General features: G+C 29.4%; 2 long non-coding RNA genes across 2 annotated transcripts in view; one reads left to right on the top strand and one right to left on the bottom strand.

Moving 5' to 3' along the window:
- LOC142331547 (uncharacterized) overlaps positions 1-16,934 on the bottom strand; it is a 162,627-nt gene extending 145,693 nt beyond the window's left edge. The window contains exon 1 of the long non-coding RNA XR_012758035.1: positions 16,604-16,934. This is a non-coding gene — a long non-coding RNA (uncharacterized LOC142331547). The remainder of the gene's footprint in view (positions 1-16,603) is intronic.
- A 25-nt stretch (positions 16,935-16,959) lies between these two features.
- The window catches only part of LOC142331548 (uncharacterized), a 44,764-nt gene continuing 35,831 nt past the window's right edge, over positions 16,960-25,892 (top strand). Inside the window, exons 1-2 of the long non-coding RNA XR_012758037.1 lie at positions 16,960-17,350; positions 20,462-20,511. This is a non-coding gene — a long non-coding RNA (uncharacterized LOC142331548). The remainder of the gene's footprint in view (positions 17,351-20,461; positions 20,512-25,892) is intronic.

Raw genomic sequence — 25,892 nt, 5'->3', positions numbered from 1 at the left:
GTGTGAGAACAGTTCTATTGCCTAGTTTGATAGAGGGAGATACTGTTCTAAGAAACACTACTGAAAAATCAAAGATAATATCTTAACAAAGTTACTAGTGGATTATAAATATAGTAGAAAATCAAGACGGTAGAATTTAACGGTAAACTGCCAGTTTGAAAAATGGATAAAAGAGAGAGAAGAGCGGGAGAGTAGATAAAAAAAATTATGACCAAAGTAATGTTACGGACACGGCTACTATAAAATGTTTACAGCATGAAGCGAATTACATCCAACATTTCTAACTTTATCATTAGAGATTTAATTTCTTAAAATCATAGAAATGAAATGTTCCCCGAAACATTCCACGCGTTATGGAATCATCAGGTTGTGCGGGATAAGTTTCAGATAATTATCAATATTCTGTAATTGCACGGGTGTTTAGAATTAACATAGATTAATTGTCCTTTGATGATGCAGAAAATATACAAAAGAATACGATATTAATATAAATTAAATTCTTATAAAAAATAGTAGTTTGCCAGATAAGGACAAGGGCCAAGATGATTAACTTAATACCATCGATAAACAAATAAAAATTAATGTACCCTTATAAAAATAACTTAAATATAATTAAAAATATTATATTTTTATAAAAAATCTAAAACAAATAAATAATAAAAAAAAACATTTTTTTAAAGTATCTATATTTGATTTTATATCTTTTTAAACTAAAATAAAAACATAATTTTTATTAATATATTAATACAATGAAATATTTACTTTTAAATTTAACTATTCATTTTGTTCTAATAAAATGCTTAACATTTTGTGAAAAACACGAAATATGATAAAAATTGACAGGTCGTCATTAACATTAATACAGTGAAATACTAAAATAAATGAAATAATCCGCCGTTAAATAAATAATTAATACGATGAAATATTTTATTTATTATACAATGTTGTTAAAAAGTTTTATAAAAAATATCATTCTTGACTTCACAATCCGATTTTCGTATATGAATTTGTCATTAATAAATACAAAATGTCGAAGGAAGGAAAAACAAAGAGGAGATCGAAATTTTTCCACAGCACACTCTTTGTTCTCTTTTACACGTAGAATCCGTAACGTATACCAGCCTACCGTTTTACATACAATATGTATATGTTGTGCGCCGGTTTACGATCGAAAATCCTCTAGAATGTCTTAACATCACTCCCGAGTACAAAATAAAATTCATTTCGCGGCAGAAATTCTACGAATAATTTTAAACAACAGCAATAAATTAAATTAATTAAAATTTTTAATAATTTTTTTATTACAAGTTTTCCTATGTCGCGAGGAGACCCCGACGGGTTAAATCCTACAGGACAATTTATAGAGGGGCAGTCAACTGCCACGGCATTCTGGATGTGCTGCTTAACGGCGGTTCTGCTTGCCCAGGGGACGCTTAAATAGAATAACGGAGAAAAAAGGAAATTTTGATATTGTGAAGCCGGTCTTTTCCATTTATATTTATGTTTTCTTTACTTTCTAAATTTTAATATCGGAGCCCTTTACACCCTATAAGTATTTTCAATGTTTGTGTTTAAATATTCTGTCTTATTTATTTTAGTGTTTTCAAATAAAATGTAAGGGCCCTTTACACCCTTACATATGACGAACCTAGTGGTAATTTAATCCCTATTTTAAAGAATGTGACGAGGGCTCATTAGCCCTTGTCACCGTAGAAGTCGATGCCCGCGTAACAAAAAATAATAATATCCTTGACAAAAGGTTATATTAATATTATTTTACAATTTAATAATAAATATAAAACGAGTATAATTTCATAATTAAAATAATAAGGTTCAAACTGCACGATACATTTAAAAAAGAATAACGAATGTAACGGCAAATTTAAAAATAATTAAAGATGTCAATTAAGCGAGTAACAGAATCTATAACGAATAAAATATTGAAAAAATATTTTTGTTGTATAAAAACTAGTAATTAAAATTGTTCTGTCTAGCTTAAAATACAATTTAATATTACAATACAATTACAATATTTAATTAAACAAAAGCTGTGAAAATTTTAACTTTTTTTTTTTTTACACAATAGAATTTTTTACAGATATTACGTGTTAATCACTTTAAAAATGATATTATTATGAATTAAAATTACATAAAATTATAGTCAGTAATAACTTATAACCGTGACTTCAATTTGTTCAAGCATTTCATCATAAATAAAAATAAGCTATATTAATTTATAATTTATACCTGAGGGTAAGACGGCTGTCAACAACTATAGAAATATTTCATTGTTGCCGGTGACATAAAATACTGTGAAAATGTTATCGAATAGATTAGAACTCCAAATAGATCACATATAAAAGGGTGTCAAGGAGGATTTAAAAAAGGACGATCATATTCAGAACAAAGTCTGAAATCGATTCTAAAATATTACGTATCCAGAAACAAACCTATCTTAATATCTTTCACAAAATTTCAAAAAGCGTATGATTTTGTAGACAGAGAGACGTTTTTAAAATTTTGAGAGAATACAGGCTGACCAGAAAAATTTGAAACTCATTAAACTCGCTCCCGCAAACGCATTCTGTAAATTTAAATTTACGGAAAAACTTTCCTAGTCAAAAATGGGTTGAGACGCGATGATGAACTATCACCGATCCTATTTAAATTGATTTTGAACAAAATAAAGAAAATCTTTTGTGAGATGAATGATTTGGGTGCAAAGATCAGATACAAAAACCGAAACGTCAAAATAAGATGCCCGTTTTTTGCTGACCACTTCTCTTTAAGCTGAATTGAAGGAAGACACAGTAGCGCAACCAGTAAAGGTTACAGGACGCCAAAAAGAAGGCCTAAAGATATCATTTATTAAAACGGAAGTAACGAAGAATATCTAATCGTTCACACAAAAGAGAACACGTATCAAAATATTATTTTAACTTTTCCATAATGCTAAATAATAATTACAGAGTATTACATAACTTAATTGTTTACCGCGTTAAATAATTGTGATATTATAGTAACATTTTACATTCACAATCATATTTATTTAATATAAACTTTGTTATAATTTATGTACAAATGGCAATTTTTTAATATATTTTTTTAATTTTCAATATAGTAATATTATATTGTATATTAATTGTAATTATTATTACAATCTGTCGGTAAGAGAATGTATTGGCAGCAACTCTGACGTGCGGGTCGGAAGACGTGGTATAACTGATCATGCGACGTTACATCGTTAAACTTTGGGTAATTTTAAAGAATAGTATTTTCTCTCATAAGCCTACAGATTTGCAACAGTCGAGACAAATAATCGAATATGAATATAAACCGTCAAACGGAAACAAACATTTGTATAAAAAATTGATACAAGCGTGAAAAACCGCTGTACAAATACGTTGTACGAGTACGTGGGGAGCATTTTGAGCAATTCTTGTTCGGTTTTAAAAAAATGTATAATAAATTTTACTATCTATAAATAATTTATTGTCGATTTAAAAGCACAAGTATTGTTTTCGGTTTTTGAAATACTGTATTTCTCGGTCAAGCGACTTTAGGGACACTATATTTTCTGATTCAGGGTAAGAAACGGAAATACGTACTCGTTAATCTTTTATTTAAAAAAAATATCCCCTGAAATTAGTAAAGAAATGGTCCGCAAATGAAAAAAAAAAAAAAATATATATATATATATATGTATTTTAGAGAAAAAACTGAGGAAAGGATAAACTAGTATAATTCATTTCAAACATTACCGTTAAATATAAGTAAAACGCAAGAGAACTGATCAAAGACATACATTATTTAACATAAAAACAATGTATCATCTTTTACAGTGGACAGCTGTCCAGTGTAATATTAAAAAAAGTCAAGGTTAAAAGTTTCTATCTAATGCTGTATGACACACGAGTGCGTGTAGAAAGAGAGAGAATGACATTGAGTGGGCTAGTAAGTGCGCGCTGTGCAATATAAAGTAATTATTATGAACAACTAACAAATCTGTCGTATTTTATTCTTTTGGTTTTTTGTTTATGCGATCTCAATACATACACACGCAAACGCATAGGCAAAACAAATAAAATGTTTAGACTGCACGAAATGTTTAGACACGAGAGCAAAGCTGATAATTTTTATTAATTTACTATTATTAATAATTTTCATTACATTTATTGGAGGAAACAGAAACAGACAAATCAGCTTGCATTATGGGTCAAAAACGTACTGCCGGGTTAATTGTCAGCAATAACTCGATTGTTTGTGTCAACGGAGTTTAACAAGTTTAGTGTCATTTTGTTCAGCATAAAATGCTTAATAAATATTGTAATAAGTAAAAATTTTATCAAACAATTAATTACAAAGATATGGAAGAATAAAAAAATTAGATGGCCCCATTTTGAAATCTTTGAAGTTGATGTTTAAAATTTAATTTTCCACATTTAATTATTGTAGGTTAACCCGTTCCTGAGAAGTGATTTTTTTTTTTTGTTGAAAATCACAAAATTGCGTCCAGAAGGAAAACAAAGCAAAGCAGGACTTAAGTCGGTTTGAACTTTTTTGCACCTTTTGGTGTCCTGAATCTAACCCAGGACTTTTAGTAAAAATGTTTAAAACTAAACCGTTCATCTAATGTGTACTTTCTAACGACTGACAATGAAAGAAAACAGTAACGTATACATTTTTATAACATCAACAGGATATTAATAACTGCTACACAAAGCTTAGACAGTATTAATACCGTGTCCTCAGTCGAGATTTTGGTTACAAATATAATAGTGAATAATTAATAATAAAGTTTATTTTACATAGACAAAAATATTGTAATTTAAACTCATTTCAACTACATCTTATGTTACCTTAAGTCAGGGTTGAAACTACTCAAATTTTGTAAATTTTGACTACCGACTCATTAAACCGTGAATATTATTTGTATTATTATCTTTTATTTAAGAAAATAAACAAATAGCATATGTTCAGAGCCGGGCGCTAGTTTCTACTTATTGTTAAAACAATTTAATACAACTCATAAAGACGATAATATTTAGAGAGATATTTTTCACTTCGATATTTCATTAGTTTATTAAAATCATACATAGTCTTTTAATTTGGTACTAATAAAATTCAGTCTAACTGTAGTACTGCAATTATCAATTTTATTATACAAATAACCTTTTCGCTGTCTTCTAATTAAGACAAATTGGAAAATTAGTGCGAAACGTACGATTATTTTAACTTCATAGCCGAGTTAATTTCTCGAATTTCCGTTATTATATCGCTAAAATTTTATTAATACGCTGTTTTAACTAAATTTTATTTAAGGATTCTATTTCATTTCTTTTTAATGATTTTTCCACAAAAGTTAATAAAATTTTAACTGCAATTTTTTTTTCTTTAAATAAACTAACAAGAGTAGAATTTTCTGAATAACAAACGCCAAACAAAAAATTACAAACAATTTTAACAATTAAATTAATAAACAATACGGTTTTTTTTTTTTAGTTGCCGACCTAAATTTAACGAGTAGAAATATATAATTAAATAGTCCCCAGACATAAATATGAATAAATAAAAAAAAATTGTTAACCGATTAAAATTATGACTTTAATTAACGAAATTTATTTAGTATAATTTTAAAATATGATGTTTACTTAAGGTTAAAAAACAGAAATTAAAATATGAATTCAAGTATGAAAAACTTAACGGCTGGCGATGAAAATTTACTTGATTTTTCACACGACGTTTTAACGTCTCCTCTTTTTCGTCGAACTTTCGAAAGGATTTCATCGTCGTTGTAAGATATTACGTAAACATTACTAGGAATTAAGATAAAATTTGGATAAGCTTATTTGAATGCGACGTTTATTTATGCGAGAAAAACATTAATACACAATTTTTAAAAGTTCAATTAATTGTTCAGTTTTAGTGCAATAGCTGTTTTTGTGTAAGACGAGTCTAGTGAATTCTAGTGAAAATTTAACTTATACCGAATATCACCAGGTATTATATCGTAGACTATATTATCTATAGACTATATTGTTTATTATTATCTTAGTACTGTCTCAAGAAGGAATATTTTTATTCGGTGTCATTTTTAAACAAGCGACATAACCATCTATTGAGCGTTGCTACGGACCAGCTACAAGCTATTATTCCTAGCAACAGCGAATCATCGCATGTAAACAATAACCTAGTTTCTTTTTCCTGTTTAGCCTCCGGTAACTACCGTTTAGATAATTCTTCAGAGGATGAATGAGGATGATATGTATGAGTGTAAATGAAGTGTAGTCTTGTACATTCTCAGTTCGACCGTACCTGAGATGTGTGATCGCGTACTTACTTTTGCTGTTCTACATCAAATAAATTTAGTCTTCTTGAAAACACTGGTGACAACGAAGGTAGTCGTGCCGAATTATTAAAACCTGAGCCTATTTTTGAAACAGGCGTTAATGCGATAACCGAATTGAAAAATTTTCTGTCACAATTATTTCCTAATTGTAATGTTATTAAATATAAACTGACAACAATGAAATCGGGCCACACGGTAAAAGTGGACTTTTGATGAATCGTCTTGAGAAAAAACGAACAACTGTCTCAGACTAGCAATCTGGAATGATAACAGGTTGTCTGATAAAAAACTAGAATCAAAAGCTGTTTTAAATATTATTAAGATAGACATAATCCTTATATCTGAAACAAGGTTTACTAACAGACATTCTGTCAAGTTTCATGGCTATACAATATACTAATATATATATATTATGCTAACTGTTCGATCTCCCACTCTGTTTAATAAATTGACCAGTAAACGACGTTTTCGAGATTTTTTGGAGGAAAATACAAGGTTTGGACGTGCCTTTAAAATCAACCGCCCATACGGATAATGTAGTACACGAATTGACCAAATTTATTCAGTCAGCGGTATGGGCCCTCAATCCCAATCTGGATTCTGCTCCCTCCCCCCAGCTCTCTTTTTTCCTGTTTAGCCTCCGGGAATTGCCGTTCAGATAATACTTAAGAGGATGAATGTAGTCTTGTACAGTCTCAGTTCGACCACTCCTGAGATGTGTGATTAATTGACACCCAACCACCAAAGAATACCGGTATCCGCGATCTAGTATTCAAATCTGTATAAAAATAAATGCCTTTACTAGGTCTAAACGCTGGTACTCTAGACTTCCAAATCAGCTGATTTGGGAAGACGCGTTCACCACTAGACTAACCCGGTGGGTTAACTTAATATGTAACCTATAATATCTTTTTTTATCGATAAAGTACTGAAGTTACCTTTGCTGTTATAACAAAATGCAAATCTGTGGTGGTAAAAAAGCATATGAATTTTTATTTTTTTTTTTTTACTCTAATCTGTTGTATTATATTTTACTTTACTTCTCTTTTCGTAATTTATTGTATTTCAAATTTTTCATTACTACGAAATTAGTAAAATAATTAAAATCAGTGTTTGTTAATTAATTCTTATAGGATGTTAGTATATTTTTTCCTAATCTATAATTGAATATTTTTTATTAAAATAGGAATGCAAGATGCATTTTTATTGCTAAATCTAACCTTTATTTAAAATAAAGTTAATTAACTTTTTTTCTTTAAATTATTTTCTAAGTCACTTAGTTTTGAAAATAATGCATTACATACTGGGTTCGTTCTTACTGAACTATGAATTTAAGAGAAAAAATAAATAAAAATTGCAGTTAAACGTTAAATTTACTCGATATATAAACATAAACGATTTTTAAAATCGTTATATTCATTTTAACTGTGTAAAATCCATTTTGACCAAAACACAAAAACATTTCATAAATTTAATCGTAATAAAAAAAAACTATAAAAATATTCAAAGTCGATAAATTAAAAACTTTAGTTAAAAAAATTTAGCACCGTAATTCAGATTCTTTTCTTACTTTATTTTAAATATATAAACTGATTTCAACGGATTAAACGCTTTTTCAAATAAAACAAAAACAAATATTAATTTTAAAATAAATGATTTATCTTTAACAATGACCAGTGTTTTACATTCTCCCTCTTGCCGACATGAACAGTGGTCGTGTACAAGCGTTATATAGTTTTTTTTACATTTGTCCTTGAATTGTTTACATACAATAGCGTTTGCGTCTTTGTTTTAACTACTGTCAGTTTTAACTGAATTTTTTTTTTTTTTAGCACAAGCGGCAGTGTAATTATAAAAAGAATTTTAGACTACATATATCTTACAGTTCTATACATCCATAATTTTATGTATATACAAAACTCTTTTGACCGAACAAATACAAAAAAATTTCAATAAAAAATCCTTTTTTCACGCTTACTAGGGAATATAGAATAAGAAATGAAATAATTTCCTGTCTTCACAAAAGACGAATATATATTTTAAATATCGATATACCGATTCAAAATGTTCATTACGATCGCTAAATGGATTGTCTAGTTAATAAACATCATTACTTTTATATTAAATATTACTCTTACTTAGTAATATTAGTGTAGTAGATATTTTACTTACATCACAGTCATTAGAAGAATAGAAATGATATCTAAAACAATAAATTAATATAAGATACGTTTTGCGCAAAATCTTTTAACTAAAAGAATGACATTAGAATATGAATTATAACACTACAACAATCCAATGATGAGCCGATTACCTTACGTTCACATAAGTTATAAGAAAACTTTTCTTAGGATTACCAGAGGAATTTCCGCTACAAAATACATGAAATTATCATTATAATCATTCAATCTAATGATCAATACGCCTTGAACACCTATCATTTTTATTTTTTTCCGGGAAACTGGTCAGATTTGACCTCCATGATCAAATTATGCTTTTAATTTAAAAATGATGCGGTATTAAAAGCACTAATATGAAAAAATATGTATTTGTAATAAAACATTTTGCGTCTCAGTTTTCCTTTTTACCAAATGAGGTTTTTACCGTCCAAATTACATTGTATTTAAAATTTAATTGCCAAAAGAAAAAGCTGAGAACACAGTTGTAGGACTTTCCCGTCACGCGGCCTTTTTCTGATGCACGGCTTTACGCACAGACACACACACGCGTGCGCTTAGCGTATTTCTTAACGCGCTTACCCTATTTCACTACATTATTAAATAACTCATTTCATAGAATCTTTAAATTTCGACCTCTTAAGTTCGGCTGATTCAGAAACTTTTGCAAATTGTTTATTTGGCGGAGATTTTTTTATTAGTTTTTTAAGTGTTAATCAATTTTTTAAAAGCTTTATCATTTTTATGTGTAATATGAGCAGTACTTCAAATAAAATTATCCGTACAGCCCATTCTCAAGAAATGTAAAAGTGAAGCGAGCGTTCCGTTTAAAATAAAAAGAATATTTCTAAACGTAGTCGATTAACTTGTAGTAAACTGTAAAAAAGATTTTCATAAAATGAGGAAATATTTATTATTACTTTCAAACAATTTTTTTTTTTTAACTTTCCCCAAAAAATACTTTTCTACCAGGGAAGACAGTCGAAGTCGAACTGAGAATCTATTTTTGTTTTTTTTTTTGTTGAGATATTTAAACGAATGGTATTGAAAAAATTATATATAAAAGAGAAAAAACCCATTTACCGAAAGTTAGAATCGTTAATCGCCCCAGTAGTTCACAAAAAAAATTAAGTAAAAATAATATATACATATACACACGCGCACCCAACCCTTCAAAACACAGTAGATTTACTTCGGAGTAAAAATAATTCAAACTTCAAAGAATCTCCTAAACTTAATCACAAATAAAATTATTTTAACACGAATAGAAAGCACGTAGTTTTCTTAGTGTTGAAATTAAACATTTAATTCAAGGAATTTAATTTTAAACTCGCCGTAATAACTGAAGGATATTAATTCCTCAAAAATTTCTAATTAAGTAAATTATAACCGAACAAATATACATATAAAAAAACTTTTACAACAGTACGAATAATTTTTACGATCTTCGGAATTTTATTATGTTAAAAGATTTTTGTGGAGCGCGCGGTCGGGTAGAAAAAGAGATGAGAAGAGAAGTCGCAAAATTTCTCTAAGTTCTCACCTGTTAACTACAGAAATGAAAAATTGTAACATCGATAATTCATAAAAACATGTATAGATCCATCCACAAAGAGGAGGCTTCTAGAAAACTATTATTCTTAATTATGACAAAATATTTCTGTTTAAAACCACAAAATCTATAGTTTTACATACGGACGTATAATATGCAATTTAAAACGATATCGGTCCAATTATTTTAAGTCTTCCGTATAAAACAGAAAGTAAAATATGAAATATAATATTTTCGTTATTACAAATTTTAGCAGAAACAAATAAACGCCATTATTATGCAGAATAATAATTAGACGAATGGTATATACAAAAGCATAAATATAAGAGAAAAATCACACTTGCCAAAGCTAGAATCCTTAATGCCCCAATAATTCACAAAAAAAATGAAGTAAATATACAGTATATATATATATATATTCAGGCAACCAACCAAATACCATATTATTAGTAAGTACGCCGTATCCCGCCAATATTTCAATACGCAATCAAAATTGTATAAAACATTACGAATCATTCTAAGAAAAAAATTAGAAATAAAAACTTAATACAAAATAATTCCAAATAGTAATTAAACAATAAACTATACGAAATACTGAACAGTTTAACCGTACAAATTACTTTAAATAACCGCAGGTGGAAGACAATATAATAGCTGTTGCTATGGCAACACAAAAAAATTCCATGAAATTTAAAAAAGTTAATCGTTATCTTAGATAAGAAAAAAAACATATTTAAATAAAATCAATTAATACCTTTTAAGAAGTGTTTTATGTCGCAAAAGGTTTTTCCCGTTTTATGAAAAACCATTACATACGTAAAAGAAACGAACCTTTTAATTAAAATATTATTTAAATTTATACCGGGGAATCGAGTTAGAGCATTTTAATCGCTATCAAAAATATCATACGTTCACGTTTAACGATGAAATTTAAATGCAAAATAATAATATACCGATTTAAAAAGGAAATTTTTAAAATTTTGATAAGATGAGACATTTTGTAAATATTTTACCGTATAAAAAATCGGATGTAGAAACCACATAACTTCCGTGTACGTCTATTTAATTACATATACACATTTTTTTAAATGAAAAGTACATAAAATTATATTTCATTAACAAATTCGAATATTTTTTTATGATTTTTTTTATTGTTTTATTTTTTTAAAATCAGAGGTTAATAATTAGTAATAAATCAATAAATTAAAAAAAAAAAAATTTTTTTGGCTATAACATTGGAACCGATGAAAACAAGTACCCTACTTATGATATATCGTTGAAAAGCCTTCAAGGACAGGTACACAACTAGATATTACAAAAGTCTTAAATCCAAAATTTCAACATCCTACAGGGGAATCATTTTCGAGTTATCCTTTTCGACTAGGATTACAGAACACATCAGCTGTATAAAGGACACAAAGAACGATCTAATTTTCCCACACATATTTTGGAACAGAATCGTAATTATAACCCAAAAAATTTTATTAATATTTTCTAGTACTCAACAATCTTTATAAAACATAATAATACCTCAGTTGTCCTACCCGTTTAATTTGTAGTAGTATTGGAAATTATGTTATTTTGTATTATAACTATTGAGAAGGCTGTTTTTATTAGAGTTTGGGGCCATAATTCCAACATTAACTGTGTAAAGTTTGTTATCAAATGTAATCCTGAAGGGTATACGTAACAAAAAAGTTACTGCGGGAGTTTTAACTCGTTTTACTTCTATCGTGATTTTTCCGTTTTTCCAACTTTCATTGCTCATAAATAAAAAACAAGGCGTTATGAGAAATCGTTTCCGCCATTGTTTTTTCCGTAAAACATTGCATTGCAATCGTGTATCGTTAACTATTTAAAAAAAAAAAATTGATTAAATGTGGCGGATCGAAAATGGCTGACAAAAGATTTCAAACGCATCATAAAGTAGAAATTTTCTAACTACGTAGATCCGTATTTGTTTCTACCTCCTAGTATTCCACGGTTTCATAATACGAATCCGTTTCCATAATTTAAATTTTAATCTGTACGGTAATATGATCAGGCGAAGCAAAATAAAAATCGTTTAAGATAGAAAAGGAACGTAAACGAAATACTATATATGCTTGCAAAACATGTTTTACAATCTTCTTTCATTAATGCTGTTTAAAATAATATTTTTCTAGGCTTCACTTTAAGTAATACTAAACATATTTTAACGTATTAACATAATTCTCATAGATCTATATTCCCGTTTGACAGAAAGGCCTTTAAATAACGAGGTTATTTTAATACCGGGTTAGAATTGCACGATAAACGTTAACGGTAGTTACAGTTGTTATGGACTCGCCTCTGATTTTTATAAAATTTGAAATATTGTAACCTTATTTAAGACGTAAGTTACGTACGAGTTACAAAACAAATTTTTCGTTAGAAATCCCTTTCGCCCGAATTAAATCCCTCCTAATTCATGAACTACCCGCACCAAAAATTTCGTTATTTTGCACTACACGCGTGTAATATACATGTAAACGTGAAAGAAAGAAATTTGAGAATGTCGATCGACATTTCTCCAGTGAATGTAGACACACATCAAATACGTAGATGAAATATCGAAATATTTACTAATATTATTATATATTCGGAACTTCACCGGTATATGTCGATAAACACCGATAAGCTGTGGCGGGGGTCGAAACGATAACTAGAAATTAAAATTAAGAAGAAAAAAAATCACCCGATACCAATCTCTAAGGTTAATATATTAAGAGAAATCCTGGTAAAAAAATAAGTACTAAAAAAAGGAATAACCTACACTCACTTCGCTCGCTAACCTGGTTTAATTAACGTTAAAAATAATTATTGCGATTACAAACGGTTGATTTGTATGTATATAATGCACTTATGAAATCTAGTCTTGAATTTGGAACCGAACATCGGGCAGACGCTTATAAATCTCACTTAAATGTGGAAATAGCACAAAAAAGAATAATTAGAATTATTGATTTTAAAAGCAGTTTCAACCCATTTCTTGAGGTTTCCGATAAGCTGAATATTTTACCCGTAAAGAATCTATACATATAAAAATTATCAAGAGTATTTTTCAATAGTTGTAAAAATCATAAAATAGACAATGTGTACGATACAAAAAGGATGGATGCAGAAAACTCACAAATCCCGGCTGTATTTAAAAAACGGTTTCGAAAATCATTTGTCTATTTAGGATCTAAAATTTATAACATGTTAGACAAGAGTATAAAGCCTGTAACTGTTGAAAATATCTTCATTAAAGAGGAGAAGAAATGGGTTGTCATTATTCAGGACACTACTCTTATGTTTTCTATATTATATTGAATAAAATTAACGTACAGCGAATAAAATTAAACGCGTTCAAATTTTCAAGGTTTTGTATAACTGTTGAAGAATCGAACCACACTCCGCCTTTCATGAATCGATTAATAATATGAACTGGACTCGATGCGACAAATTTTAGATTAATTGTACTTAGATTAGGCTATATTTTATGAAATAAAAACTTTAAAGCGATGCGATACTGTGCCTATTAAGGGAGGTATGATTTTTTGTCTTCAAAACCTCATTTTTTCCACCCCCTGAGCCAATGGTTGGTGATATCAAAAAACTTACAAATGTTTTAGGCTGTTATCCAAAGAATCGTAGGAACATAAACGAATTCGATATTTTACTTAATAAAAAGGTTATAGCAATATTTTGTTTTTTCGAAAAAGCCCCCCATTTCCATCCCCATGGACCGATTTTGGCCGTTAACAAACTCGTCTGAGATTTTGGGTCGCATTTTTTTTTTTTTAGGGAACAGTTTGAAAGTGATTTGCGGAAAATTACGGCAGTTATCTTGTCCACGAGAAAGTTAAATATATATATATGCTTTTGAACTGAAGGTGGCTTTGGAGTCTGGAGGATGTGAAACGCGAAGATATATCGAAATTTTCCCGAAGTCGAATCACGGTATCCATTACAATAGGTAGCTTTCTAATGAAATCTACTTTAGATTTCATTAATAGTGTATTCATAATGTGTTGGAAGGTAGGTAAGGTAGCTTACCTATCTTCCAACACATGAATATACTACTTGGAATTCAGAATAAAATTAATCTGTTTATCTTATTTATTCAACTGGTTTAGAGGAACATATATCGTGACTTAAACATATTTTTGATCGATTTAGATCCGCTAATATTATACCTCGCATTTAAAAATACATATCTAAAATTGTACAGTGAAATTCGTTTAAAAACAAATCGTGAAAGAATTCCTTTAAGTTTAGAAATGAATTTGATTCCAACACCTAAACCACTGAAAGTACTTCATATCGACAGCGTTTTTTTTTTAAAACAAAAGATTTTGTCAATTTAGATAGTATTTTAGGTATACACAAGTATAACGGATTGAAATATCACAATCGACCGAAGCAGCTGATAAATTATTAAATTAATTAACTCGTTATAAAATACCTGAAAAAATTATTTCTAATAACGACACCGAATTCAATAATTACAAAATTAATGCGGATATATAAAATTAAAATATATTTTAGAAACACAACATCCATCGTCAACGGGAAAGATTTCAGTCTACGCTAATTGAACATATTAGAATCTTTAACAACCGACAAAAAGTAAAAAACGAAAGTATTAAAAATAAAATAAAATATGCAGTTATTGCGTATAACAGTAGCGTTTATTCTGTTACCAAATTAAAACGGTTGGAAAATTTTACGGACATAACCCGACTTCATTATTAGAAGCTGATATACAGCGGCAGGTAATAAACGATTACATTAGCGATCGTAAAGATAAGGTGAAAAAATTGCATAAACAAGTCAAGGAAACTAATGAAAAAAATAAAAATTAAAAATTCAAGGAAAAATAAATATAAATAAAGATTTACTGGATATCCCACCTGATGTTTATATCAAGACTCTCCAAATACGAAGTAAAGCGAAAAATAGATAGGATGAAGGAAAAGTAAGTTCAGTGAAAAACAGCAGAAATAGATGAACGACGTATAATAAAAAAATCAAAATACATTTAACGACCTCGAAAGGTTAAACAGATACAACAGAAAAATCTTCCGAATACAGAAACTAATCGGTATTTGAATTCTCTTGCAGGTCCTGTTCCTAAATGAATTCATCCTGGAGCGGCTGAAATTAATTCGTAAATGATCCCGATAGAATTGGATTTAGCCAAATTAGAAGCCTCTTACCGAACATTATTATAGATAAAGTTTTAAATCGTTTATAAAATTTGAATAATATTTCTGAATATGTATTAAATTATTTTAATCGTAACTTTTAATTATAAATTCTATAATGTAAGTAAAAATAGTCGTAAGTCTAGAGATAGAAGTATTATTCGTACAAAAATGTTAATAAATGAAAAGTTAAAAATAGTCTTGGTAAGTAATTAAGTAAATAAAAGAGGAGTTGTTAATGGTCTCGGTTCGATTGTTAAATTTTTTACTACCAATTTAGATGCTATGATGGAGAAAAATATAAAAAATTGTTAGTACAAATATTATTAGTTTCATAAAACAGTTATATAATTGAAGATAATTTTATGGAATTACGTAATACGTAAATGATTTTGTCGACTTAGAAAAATTAAGAAATTTCATGTATCTATATGTAAAAGAATTAATTTGTAAAATAAGTTTTTTTTTCAAAAATATTTTTCGTTAAAAGAAATAACTTATATAAACAGAAAAGATAATTGTCTAATTTTACATCCGGTATCCAAAATATAAAATAATCATACACCTTTATCCAATGTTACATCAATGAAATCATATCATTACATCCTTACGTATCACTCGTTAATCGTTTTTATAATCTATAATAAATTTTGTAAGTTTCTATAAGTTTTGTTCTGATTTTTTTAAATCAGAACAAAACTTTTGGCTGAATTTTTGTCGAAAAAAGTTAATAAGTCTGACCATCTAACATAAAAACCGACAGTTTTGATCTGCAGAACATATCAATGTAGGTTTCAAAGAAAAGTGAGAAAATATTTGTAAAGTATTTCATACTAAACAACGAAGGCAATTTATGTTTCTAAAATAGATAGCTAATTTATTAATCACCAAATGTAGACACAGGCAAAAGGTTTTGTTATTAACAGAAATCTAAACAAAAAAACAGAACTTTATTAGAATATTGATACCCGAAATAATTAACTTTTAAATAGAAATACGTAAATAAAACGTTTAGTATACAAAATATTCACCAAACTCCCTGTTCTAATATATCGGGACTTACTTGAAAGCAAATTATTTTAGTTACATATTTTTATAAAGTAACAGATTACTTTATAAAAATTAAGTACAGATACTTAATTTTAATTAAAATAACAAGAATAAAAATATATTTGACTAATCTAAAAAAATGATTTTTGCCAAAACAAAATGTGCAAAACGTTTAGTTCATTAAATTCCCATAAGTTAACCAATAATCACATTATTTGTGTACCATTTTTCTTATTACAAAATATTATTATTTGAAAGAACTTACCTAGTTTACACGTAGAATTATTTTCTAAACGGTTGTCTAGATTCACGTAAAATACAAATAATCAAAATTTGATACGATTTTTAAAACATTACAGAAAATTTTTAAAACACTTACAGAAGAGAAATAAAACATTATTTACTGTATGACAACGTTATTCGTTAACAACACTTTTAATAGATTAATAAATTACCAGAAATAAAATGTAAGCTAATATTATTATTATGTAAGATTTGTTTATTTTTTCTACATCGCTGAATATAATGGAAACAGCTAATAATATAAACAAATATAGTTTTTCATCAACGAACACACATTTTGACACACTCAGTTTGATGAATTTCGACACCAGCCAAGAGAACGAGAGTCAAACGAGGGGAGAGAGTCTCTGCATTCTCCCCCTCTCTTAATATACGGAGAATCTTAATAGGAAGCTTATATAAGAAATAATTCTAACATTAGGTATTGACAGGTGCTGTGTTGCCAATTTACCTGAGTTTTACTTCCCGCTTGACCCCTTGCCCCCCAAATTCAGCATCAGTTTATTTACTGCGTTGCGTATTTGATATTCAACATTTACATAGAATAAACCTTCCAAGCTATAAAAATTAGTTGTGGAAGGGATGGGAAGAGACAGTGAATTACGTGCGTAAAAGAACGAAGCTATGTATCCAGCGGCCATCTTTCCATCCAGCGGATATATATGCTTATACGTTTATTTTAGATAGATTACCCTTGTTGTTGGTCGAGGTAAGAATTTTTTATATATATTATTTTTACATATATTATTTTTTATATATTATTTTACATATATTATTTTTTATATATTATTTATTACTACTAAAAATAGAACAAATCCACCTTAAATCAGACCAGATTGTTCATGTAACCTAACACAATACTTCAATTACTGTTAATTATTAAGACCACTGGACACATCTTCTCCTGCATCATTAACATATTTAAAGAAATCCTAGTCGCTATAGACTGTAGGTGTTCAGACTCAAACATTGATTCTTCTTCATTATGCTTATAATTAAAAGAATTGCCCTTCTTACCTGTTAAAGTATTAAGTTGTTACAATTCAGTCAACAGCTGACATTTTCTTAATGATTTCTTAATAATATAAAAAGTAAATAAATTTGAATATTCAGCTAGCCTATTTTATCAGCTGATACTTTATTTTAGTAATTCATTATTAATGCACTGTTTAAGCTAAATTTAGAGCTCTTACTGTCAGCATACACACTAGTATCTTTTTCAACAATGTAATGTAAAATTATTTAAATGATATCATGTGATGATGTCATTATTACTTATTAAAATTAATATTAATTTTGATACAACTTTTGAAAAACAACTTTTATCAAAAACAACTTTTATCAAATTCCATTGGTTTCGAGATATGTCCTATTCATTAACAATAAATGGAAATTAAATTTCCAAATACTTTTTTATGATGAAATATTATTTTTTAGTTCTAATATATTTACAATAACACAAATATTAATGTAAGGTTTTTATTGAATTCACCATCATTTTCAACCAGTTCTGAAGAATGATAGGAACATGAAAGAAAATAATTTTTCATTAATATTGGTCTGCTTATTTATTTTCATATAGTTTTATTATTTTATGTATTAATATAATCAGACACTTTATTATTATTTTTTGCTTATTATTATTATTATTGTTGTTGTTGTATTTTGTGATACTGCTCTAATCTTTTAACAATTTTCACTGTCTGAGCAGTTTTTTATTATCTGTGGTTTATCACATGTATTATTATTATATCACATGTATTATTTGTAATAATAATACATCTGTGTTCTATATAACGTGTAATCATGTTTTTATAAAAAAATAAATAATTTTTATGAATAAATAAAATTTCTGTTATAAACTCTATATAATTCACAGCACTTAAAAACAGTTTAGTTTGAGGTTCAGTAAGTTTTAAAAATAAATAAAGAGGTTTATTATTTTGTATTTTTTAATATTGTGAATCTAACAAACTGATATTTATTTACTTTCTTTAAAAAAAAAAAAATATAAATTCATAACTTTTTTTTTTGCATTAGGCTGCTTGGTGTGCCGATACTAAAACTTTGCTTCCGTTTCATTTTTTCTTTAAAATATTACTTTTTATTTAATCTTTCATTTTTTTTATTAATTAAAATTTAGTGAAAAATAATAATTTTTGTTTGTTATCGTATCAAATTTATCATACAATTTTTAATAGCTTAATTCTTCACTTTGATTGATTGTTTTTATTTGTTATAATTCTTTTAGAGGATTTCATTAGTTCTTATACAAGTAGGTTTATTAGTGAAGTTGGACATATAATATTTTTATATATAGTAAATTTAATTTTTGATTGGTTTGTTATGAGAATGATATTAACACTTTTTTATATAATTTCTTTTTACAGTATGATTTTTCACTATGCAGGTGTCTACTTTAGATATGTCATCTTTTAAAAAAAGTAATATTTAATAGAACAATCCATTTTTTTAGACTAGCACATTTATTAAAGTATAATACTGAAAGAAGATAATATTTTTAAATATTGATGAAAATTCAATAAATGTAGAGGGAGATTTTTAATTTTACTAAAAAAGATGTATAGTTAAAAATTCTTTATATTTGCTGAATTTTCATAAAATATTTCAAGATGTAGTTTTTTCAATTTGGTTTTTTTTAGTAATATAAAGCGATCAACTAATTCCAACACTAAGTCTATTATAGAAAAAAATCCCACTTTAATTTGGTAGTAATATCTTTTCCCTTTGAAGTTGTATACCGTTCTTCTGGTTTGTTACTGCTACTAGATATGGTGTACAAGAATGGTTATCTTGCAGTATAAGTTTCACCATGAAAATGAGAAAGAAAGAGGTTTTAGGACAAGAAACCAATGAGTATGAGGGATATGGAGGCTATAATCATGTTGTGGTAAAAAAACTGAAGTGTTTTGTAAGCTTCGTGTATAAGAAAATTGTCATAATGATGTACCCAATCTCCTTTACTTTATAGTTAAGGTTACATTTGTCAAATGTTAGTCTTCTTAGAATGTTATGGTAGAAGACAGCATTATCAGTTTGACATTGGAGATAAATTCATGGAGCAGCAGTTGTATATATTGAAAAATAAAAATAAAACAAAGAAGTTCTCCTTTTTTCATCCCTGTTACATTCTCACTTTTTTTAACTTGGAATTGACTGTTCTACTGTGAAACAACTGCTTAGTCTCTGGATTGTAACCGTAAATCCATTTCTCAGTATTAGATATGACCTCCACATGATTTTGACAAATTTAGAATTTCAACTGAAATTGTTCAAAGTCGTCAGGATTTTTGGACAGTCAGTTGCCCTAACTCAGGATCTCTGGACAACTGAACCTGCTAAGATTGGCAGATGGTGATGCATGTTTAAAACAGAAATGAGTTCCTGTGCTGTTTCAAATGATGCTTTCATCTTGTTGATACCTGATTGCTTATTGAAACACCTTATCTGCTTCATTGCTATAAGCCTGCTTAGTCCTTTCGTAGATCTTCATCAAGGATTTCAATAGTGTTAAAGCAAAATTAATATTACCTCTCTTCTACTTTAGTGTCCACAATGAAATTACTGATATGATCGATCAAGCCGGTGGTTATAAAATCTGTGTATTGCAATTGTTATAAAAGAACCACGTGTATGTACTCGTGCTGATATGCTGCAAGTCTTTTTTTTTATAGAATTAGTTTTGGAATTACTTGATTTCACCTTGAGTTTCATGTTTCTTTATTAATAATTATTTTATAAGCATTGATTCTGTTCTTGCATTTAAGATTTAATTTTTTGTGTTTTTTTTTAATTTCAGTACATCAGCTATGTCTCTTCTTTATGAATGTTATTGTACAGTTATTGCAGGTAAATATCATATTTTGTTGTTTTTTTTTTCACCTTTTATGTATGTAATAGAATTTCACTGATTTTTTAGTGGTTTCTTTTGTTATCAGTGTTTCATTTTCTGTCAGCCCCTTTTATTTTCTAAGGTAATTATACACATTCTGTGATGGTGTCGATTAGAATAAACTGTTTGCTTTTGTGGTATTTCCATTTTAGTATGAAAGTTTTAAATCTTATGGTCGTTAAATGCCGGTGGTAGTGGTTACCTTATCTAACACGCTTATTTTGAAATTTTATTTTAATTTCTGTTGCACAATTAAAAAAACGATATTTTATTTTATATATTTTTGAAGTAGCGTGTGATTTTTATCATAGGTATTCATGTGATTTTACTATGTGATTTCTTCATGTGGCATCTCTAAATAATTCTCTTCCCTTTGCCTTCTTAATTCTTCCATAATTTTCATTTATTTTTATGTTATAAATTAACATATGACATCTGTCCCTTTTACCACCAACTGTTTTTAAACTATATATTCTACAACATCCACCAGAGTGCATTCACATATTAAACCATTTATTCTCAAGTTTTTGTAATAGGGTTATTTTATAACTATCATTTTTATTTAGATTTTTGTATCGTTTTACTAACTTGTTGAAATTATACATTTGTATAAATATAATTCAATTTAAAAAAAAAAAATGTGTAATCGCTGAAATTCTTCATTTATCCGTATTATCTGTTAAATAAATTTCTGTATGTATATATATATTTATTGTTTTATCGGTTAGATAATGATTGTTTTTGTGGATTTAAAAGATCAATAAAAATGTTGGCCCTAACTTAATTACTTTAAACATTTAAAATACAAAAATATTTATTGTAATTATATTAAAAAAACTTAATTTAGTCTTATTTTACTTAAAACAAATCTAAAATCTTAAAACTGTTTTTTTAATTTTTTAATCGACTCTACTGTTTGGTGTGAAACTATACTAGGGTGTCAAAATAGATTATTTTGTTACCAGATGTGGACATTAAATTAGTAAATTTATATATAAATGTTGTAATTTTATAATTAAACTAGTTTTTAACAATTTCTTTGGATAATCTAATTATAACGCTACTTTTATTTATATAGGTAATTATTATCAGCTAGGAGGTAGTATGAGTTTTTTTTTATATCTTGGGATATGTCATTGTTGTGATATTGACTTAATTTTCATATGAACTAATTTTAAAACTTTATCTATTTTCATCTTGGCTTTTTTCATATGTGTTGTTTGTAAAATGAGCTTAATGTCTTTATTCTTTTTAATTTTTTTTCGTAACATACATTTTGAATTTGTTTTTGTTTTTGTAGTGCATTCATTTTTAACTGGTATTTTGTTATTTTAATAATTTTTAAGTAATGTTTTTAACGATTGTAGTGTTTTTAGTAAATAGCTGTACAAGGTTTGTCAAAATAAGTAATTGGGCTGTAACTAGAAACAGATGTTAATAACATTTTTTTACAATTTTATGATTCTACATTATTTATTTAGTATAAGTATTATAACTACTTTGTAATAAGTATTCTTTTTAATTACATCTTTGTTAAAATTATTCTTTTGCTATCAATGTTACTGGTAAATCTCAAAGTTGTTTTTTTTCTTTTTTTTCTTTGATCATGATCATGTGTTGTGTTTAAAACATAGTATTTTTATATTCTTTTAATATATTTATTTTTTTGTTATTTGAATAGTTTTTTGAAGTGTTATATCTAATTAATTATTACTTTTGTTTAGTGTTTAACAATTTAATGCGTGACTTTTAAGTTGATCTTATGATCTTCTCTGTGAGTTTATTTAGTTAATTACATATATAACAACCCACCAGGTTGGTCTAGTGGTGAACGTGTCTTTGCTAATCAGCTGACTTCGAAGTCGAGAGTTCCAATGTTAAAGTCCTAGTAAAGGCAATTACTTTTATACGGATATGAATACTAGGTCACGGATACCGGTGTTCTTTGGCGGTTGGGTTTCAATTAACCACCCGTCTCAGAAATGGTCGATCTGAGACTTTACAAGACTACACTTCACTTACACTCGTACATATCATCCTCTGAAGTAATACCTGACAGTGATTCCCGGAGGCTAAACAGGAAAAAAATTACATATATAACAAGGCTTATGGGATAGGCTTATTTTTAATGTAGTTATTTAACAATGTAAGGGATAAGTAATTTCTACTAGTTACGTGTGCAGAAATTATTTATCTTTTCATTTTGAGAGCATAATCAGTTTTATCAAAATTAAAAAAAAACCATCAGAAAGGGAAGGAATGGATTGTCATCTTTCTCATCTTCCGTTTCTGTTCCCTTTAAGAAGATAAACAAGTACTGTGTTGTAAAAATTCTAGGAGTTACTATGAATTACCATTCATCAGACTGCTGCTGTATTCTTTATGTTATATAAACAAATGCCATAACAGAAGTTTTCAATTTCTATAAATGTACAATTTCTATTGTATATTGCAAAGTTTACAATTTCTATTAATGTCCTAAAGAATTACAATTAGTATTTACTTTAATTTATTTCATTCATCAAATCTACGAGGTTGCTAAAAAATTTAAGTAACAAATGACTGTAGAAAAATGATTATTTATTCAATGAGAAACACTATTACACTAAAACTTTCAAACTACACTGCAATTTCCAAATAACACTACTTTCAACATAATTGCTGGCTATATGTAAACTCTTGTATGTTTCTATGAGCTTTCTTATTCCAGTAATAAAGAGTAATTTACCTCAGTCTTTGAGCCATTCTGGACCTGCTCATTATTGCCAAGCTTAATGAGACAGTATTTATTTCTCTTTTTTTTAAACTTAGGAAAATAAATCTGATTTTATCGCATTGATAGCTTTTTTTAATTTTTGCATATTTATTTCTATTAGCTTGATATATTTATTTTTAAATATTGAATTTTCTGATTGATTTCTTTAGAATTCTTGATCAATTCATAAAGTTCCACCTCAGTAATGTTAGACCGTTGAGTGTTTTGTGACTGGTGGGATCTAAGATTCTTGTGTGATATAAAGACAGTGGAAAAGATTGTTATTGTCCTTTCTTTAGGATTACAACACTAAGGTGATGCTTTCCTGGATAATTTTTTATTCTCTTTCACCAAAAATATCAAAGAAGCTTTTAATAAACTTCTCAGACAGAAAAATTATAGCAATAAAGGAGGGACAAATTATGGCAATTTAAGACTAAGAGGGGAACGGTTGATTCTTGGGTGTGTACATAGTTTGGAATTGTGCTATGAGATATATACAAAAAAAAAGATAGGGCGATTCAAAACAAGCATAAAAAAAAAGATAGGGCGATTCAAAACAAGCATAACACCACATTGAACTATGGTATCGTTTTCTTCCATAAAAGTGCACGCTTAGTTACTGCCAGATAAACTTGAACTTTGGTATAATAATTCAAGTTTGAATTATTTGATCATCCTTCATAAAGCTGTGATTTATTATTTAGTGATTACGAACTCTTAAAAGATTAAGAAGCGTCTTGTAACCAGTGCTTTGATGATTATGAGGATGAGCACTTGGAATTCATTATTAAAGGGTAATTTGGTTAACTGGCATTTCTCCCACCACCACCCCATTCGGTCGCCCTAGAGCATAGACCAAATGTTCCGTGCCAAGAACGGCTACTGTGCCTCATAACGGTTTAGCGACCCAAATCCTAAAAGCTCCTAATGAGCTACCTAACATGCGTGAGCGAATCAAGCAGGGCGCCATACAGCACCCGCTGAAGTGTCCCAATCGCTCACTTGTCAAACATAAAACTAGATCGGGGAGGCGCACCCCTTGTAACAATTTAAAACTATACGAGTCAATAAATGAAAGACAGCAATTTTGGCTGCCACGCCTCGGTCGCTGTATGCCAGCTAGTACCTGTCCACCATTTAACAGCGCTTGGAGCTGATTTGGCTGGTGGCCAGCCCTCTTACCAAGGTAATAGGTTTCCAGCAGCAAAGCTTTAGGAGTCTAAATGCATTTACATTTAATCCCTTAAATTTACCGATGACGGTTGAACATAGCAACCTCATCGAGGAACTCCCACACGGTCCGACAGTGCGGCTCTCGCCACACTGCCTCGCCGCTTGTGAGCGGCCAGGTTTCCCCCTGACCTCTAAGTTCCAGGGTGGCACGGTCTCTGGCCCCCCCCAAGGGCCGGGCAGTCGTACATCATATGTACATTTGACTGGACCTCCCCGCAGACACACAACTCATCAGCCACCAGGCGAAACCAAAACAGATATTGGTTCAGATTCACATGGTTGGTGAGCACCTGGGCACCCGACGCCCTTAAGAAAGAACTCGAGGCATACCATCCCCCCAAATCCTGTATAAAATTATACAAGGATCTACCCTTAGTCGTGGTGTGCCATTCAAGCTGCCATGCCTCCATCGCGAGGCTTTGAAGCCTTTTCCGCAGACGGGAGATGGGCAACTGGACGAAATTTTGCTCCGGTGCATTGTGATCACCGTTCCGATCCGGTTCTGGCCCGGACCGAAACCGCATCCCAAATGCCTCGGCCTCCCGACCTCTACGCAACTTCCACATGATTGCCCGAATTTTCACCACTAAATCGATTGGGAGAGCCTTTCCCAATACAGTAGTAGCCTCGTAGGAGGTTGTTTTAAATACACCAGTGCATACAATCATGGCTCTGCGCTGGGCACTCCTTAAATTTTGAAGTAGTGCTCTATTCCTTTCCAACCTGTGTGCCCAAACCGGCGCCGCGTATGCGATCATGCTCTCGAAGACGCCTCGGTACACCAAGTACATTTGGCGGCCCGACAGCCCGTAGTCTTTCCGAGCAACTCGTCTAAGTTTGTGCATCACAGAGACGGCGTCCGCCGCAACTTGCTTAATATGGTTACTAAACAGCAACTTATCATCAAACAAAACACCTAGGTACTTATGAACCCTTACTCGGCTGATTACACAGCCTTTATATTTAATGTGGGGGTTTCGACTGCATGATAATTTGTCTGCGCCCTTTAGAAGCATAAACTTCGTCTTGGGCACAGAAATTTTTAAATTTTGAATGTCCATCCAGCCTTCGGCGGTTGACAAAGCCGCCTGCGCTCTGCTTTCTAGCTGTGGTCGTGAATCTCCACGAACTAAAAGGAGACAGTCATCGGCGAAAGCCTGGGCCGTGACTCCTTCTGGGAAAGTCAATCCCAGAAATCCGTCAAACACCAGGTTCCACAGCAGGGGACCGAGAACGGAACCCTGCGGGCTTCCCCTGGTGACGGATTTTTCCACAACTAGGTGCGCATCTTTAAACAGAGCCGTTCGGTTAGACAAATAGTCTCTTACCACGGCCTGTGTGGCTTCG

The sequence above is a fragment of the Lycorma delicatula genome, chromosome 10 (assembly GCF_047948215.1).
Source record: "Lycorma delicatula isolate Av1 chromosome 10, ASM4794821v1, whole genome shotgun sequence".
In the NCBI taxonomy this organism is placed as follows: Eukaryota; Metazoa; Arthropoda; class Insecta; order Hemiptera; family Fulgoridae; genus Lycorma; species Lycorma delicatula.
The sequence above is the reverse complement of the archived record's forward strand: the minus strand, read 5'-3'. Positions and strand labels throughout refer to the sequence as shown.